Source organism: Sus scrofa, chromosome 6 (assembly GCF_054392235.1).
Source record: "Sus scrofa isolate SSC_HxYL_T2T_F1_AM1 chromosome 6, Sscrofa_HxYL_maternal_Yorkshire_Landrace_v2.0, whole genome shotgun sequence".
NCBI classification, from domain to species: Eukaryota; Metazoa; Chordata; class Mammalia; order Artiodactyla; family Suidae; genus Sus; species Sus scrofa.
This window is the reverse complement of record NC_139388.1, coordinates 119,669,851-119,674,002: the sequence shown is the minus strand read 5'-3', so window position 1 is coordinate 119,674,002 and position 4,152 is coordinate 119,669,851. Positions and strand designations below refer to the sequence as shown.

General features: G+C 39.8%; 1 long non-coding RNA gene across 1 annotated transcript; it reads right to left on the bottom strand.

The window, feature by feature from the left end:
- Positions 1-1,871: 1,871 nt before the first annotated feature.
- LOC102160593 (uncharacterized) lies at positions 1,872-3,728 on the bottom strand. Its single transcript, XR_304089.3, has 3 exons — positions 3,607-3,728; positions 3,129-3,277; positions 1,872-2,052 (listed from the first exon to the last, which is right to left on the bottom strand). It is a non-coding gene; the product is annotated as an uncharacterized LOC102160593 (long non-coding RNA).
- Positions 3,729-4,152: the final 424 nt, after the last annotated feature.

Below are 4,152 nucleotides of genomic sequence, written 5' to 3'. Positions count from 1 at the left end.
TTGAATCAGTAGACCTTTAAGAGTTGAAACTGAAGTAGAGGGATTCATTCCTCAAAACCTCAAGGCCTCAAGGATTGGAGAAAGATGCAGATGGAGAAGAAATCAAGGGTAAGGGTCAGTATTAGGAGTAATTAATTACTCCATCTTCCAAATCCTGCACAGCTGATGGATACCCCTCCTTTACCCTAAAAGAAGATGAGAGTTTACTCTCTCAACTGATGAGACTCTAAATTGGCAGACACCCCTATGCTGAAAATGGGGGTTAAAGAAATGTCTACATTCTGAATGGTTACACACAAATCCCTTTCCTTCATTAACTCAGAGATGTTAACTGCCAGAAATATTTCTCCAGCAAAGGAAAATGTAAGAAGATTCCTCTCTGGAGAGAACTTACCAGCCCCATCCCCTCAACAAAGATTTATAGTCACCAAGAGTCAGGGGTACTTGAACTTAATTTCCTAGATAGCTACCCTCTAACAATTGCTATAATTTGATAAGTTCTATCCATGCATAGTGAACTTTAACTCAGATTTTCATTGCCTTGTTCTTAAATATGAATGGCATCAAACTTCTTAACAACCCTGAAAGCTAGAAAACAGAGAAGTACTCTTGAAGTTCTTAATCCCTAACTACTAACCGGGAATCCTATTTCTAGCTAAACTGTCATTTAGTTTAAGGATAGAATATAGAAATCTTCAGGCATCCGATGTCTCCATTTTTTCACCTCATGTGTCATTTCAGAGTAAACTAGTAAAGGATATTACTTATTAAAATGAGGACTGGTCTAAGAAGAGAGAATGACATGGGATCAGAAATCAGTAGATCCATTGCAAAAGAGGAGAAAAAGCTCAGGATGCTGTTAAAAGGAAGACTCAGTGTGATAACTGAGTGTCCAGCCTGGAGAGGAAACAATTCAGATGAAAGAAGGACATGGGACTCTAGTAGATTTGTTGCCAAGAAAAAATTACAGACTAGTAATAAGTCTGAATGATTTGCATTTCTCCTGGAGATTTTGGGCATGATAGGTACTAAGAAAACAAATAAATATGTAGAGAAAAAGTTGTCAAGTTGCACAAACCTCAAACTCAATGTACAAAACATAAGATTGGTATGGACTATATGTAGTAGACCTAATGGCAACTTGGTTTAAATTGAACATGGTGGATTTCCTGTTGTGGCGCAATGGAAATAAATCTGACTAGTATCCATGAGGAAGTGAGTTTGATCCCTGGTCTCATTCAGTGGGTTGGGGATCCAGTGTTGCCATGAGGTGTGGTGTAGGTCACAGATGCAGCTTGGAGATGCAGCTTCCATATGCCTCAGGTGTGGCCCTAAAAGCAAATAAATAAATAAATAGAACATGGCAAAGCTGGAAATTGTTCACATGATCTTAAAAGTGCAGCCAAGCTTTAGAGGAAACAATACATGGTCGTCCTTTGTTCAGACTTTGTGTTTTGTATTCTCTCTGCCTAGGCTGCATTTCCACAGGAAACTTGACTCACTTTTTAATCATGCAGATCTTTGCTCAAACATCACTTCTGTGATCAATCTACTAAAAATAGCAGCTGCCATCACCTCTTCTGCTTCATTTTCTGCATAGGACATATCAATTTCTGAAATTACACTATTTTTTAAATTGTTTACGTTCTGTCTAGTTCCCTGCTGTGTCCCAGGACTTTGAACACTGTGTGGATGGTGCTCAGTAAAGACTGTGGTATGAGGCAACCCATGGATGGTAAGCTCCATGGACGCAGAGAATGTCTTCTTCACCATTGCATCTTCAACCTCTCACCAAGTGTCTGTAGATCTAGGCATTCCAGGAACCTGTGTTGAATGAATGAGTGAGTAACTGAATGAAATCAAAAGTGACCTTTCTCTCAAAATTTTTAATTAAGATATTGTTTTGTAACTTTTGGAGGCTTCGCACAATTAAGGGAACGTCACTGATGCAGTAAAACTTGGGATGCTGGTGAAATAAATTCTTTCCTTCTCCATGGGGGATCTCAGAATCCAGCTGCAAGCTCTGATGATGTGTAGCATGGTCGCTCGCACCTGACAGAGTGAGAAAATCCAAAGCGGCATGATTACTAACATGGTTAAAAGGTGATAAGGACACCCCAGGGTCAGTGTCAGTTTATGGTCCCTTGGAGTTCTGCCCGTGGCGGGTACTCTGCCTCTTCCCTCTCTTCTCGGTGTTAGTAAATATTCATGATTTATACACTTTGGGCAAGAGGAAGGAAATAATTTTGTATATTATCTATAAATAATTTTGTATATTATCTATAATTTATCTATAAATAATATAAATAGAATTCTACCGATTTTTCCTAAACCAATGTGAAAAGAAATGAATACTGTATGAAATAGACCATGCCCTGAAAGTGTCATCAGCAAGTAGAGACACGCTCCGAGAATATAATCAGTATTATAGTGACCATGGGGCTGGAGGTAGGGAAGAGGGTGTTGGCATTCTCTCTCCTCTGTCTAAAAATATCTCACATTAAGTGAGTTTTATACTACTATTGGCTAAACATTTTCATTGGCCTTCATGATAAAAGTATTTACATAATATATTCTTTAGAAATCTCCAAGAGAAAAAAAAAAAAAAGAATCCAAACTCATTGAGCTTTAAGAAAGCACTGACTTAAAAAGCACTCCATTTCTCATTTTGATGTATTTAAGAGCCAAGGGTGTGTTCTGGCTTTAATCTGGGGGCTCTGCTTTCAATCAGCAGCTGGCAAAACAAGGAATGTAGGTGCCCCAAAGACTGAAGGCAAGATCCTACCTGTTGTCTCTGGGAATCTTAACTATGTTGTTCAAGTAACTCTCTGATTCAAGTAAATTATAGATGAAGGAGAATGAGCTCAGAAGTAAAAAAATATTCTCAGTCTGGATGTACTTAAGAATTTTACACACACACACACGCGCGCGCGCGCGCGCGGAGAGAGAGAAGCAAAGATAATTTAACTATTCTAAACTAATCTAATTTAGATGCACAGCTCCTTATTTATATCAACATATTTACCCCTCTGAATTACTAAGAGTAGGGACACAATTTGGGGACAAATTAATAATAAGGGTGATGTATTTCTTAAATGAGATCTTTGTTTTGCTCTTCAAGGCCATACCTGGGTCTGACTGTAGCTCAGGTTAGAGAAAGGCTAACTGCTCAGTAGGATAGTCAGGCTGGCTGAGCTGGAACTGCTCAGATTGCAATCTTCCAGAGGATGCCCACATGCTTCCCATGGCCAATATGTGGCCCAGGTGGCTGGAACTTCTGGGAGAGAGAAGGATGTTAGCAATGTGTGCCTGAGGGTGGGGGTTGCACCACTGAAGCTAGGCTTTTGCCTGTGTCTTAAGCCAATGCCCTCTGCATGTAGGAAACCTCAGTACAGCCCTTGAAACCACTGAGAAGCATGGCCGGGACAACCAAGTGCAAGTTTTCTTCTCTCCTCCCGTCCTCTGTTTCACCCTTGATGGGGGTCCAGACACTCCCTAGTGAATGAGGGGTGGACGAAGAACATCAGAGAAGAAGCCAACAGCAAGCCCTGTGCACACAGGTGGCCAACTACAGAGGCTTTAGCTGGGAAAGAGGAGAAGGCTTACCTGTGAATGAATGTTGAAGAGTTGATCCTTCTATTTTATTTATACTTTTTTTTCCTTGACATTTTGGTTTCTAAGTTGGGACTGCATTTTGTGAAGACTTTGTGACTTAAAGATCTATTCATCTAAGAGTAAACAAAAGGCTCATGAGAACTGCCCCAATTTCTCCTAGAGGCAATGCAAGATCAGAGCCAGTGAATGTATTTTAAAAGGACAGTGGGAGGCCAAAAATTAAAGCTGTATTTTGATTGAAAAACAATACAAACAATCAAAACTCTGTAATTAACTTCATTTTCCTATACTTGATCCTTGACTCACCTTAAGGCAAGGACCGAAAATAATTAGTTTAACAAGAATTCATCCTTAAGATTCACTTGCCCACATTGGATAGCATTGTTTGAAATTTGTATTTTACCTATTTTTTAATTTTATAAGCAAAGTGTGTAAGAGAGTGCTCCTAAACATGACTGAGGGTAACATCTGTTCTTGTCTGAGAGTTGCCTGACAAAGCCTGGAGGGGGACCAGTGGGGGACCAGTGGAATCCGAGG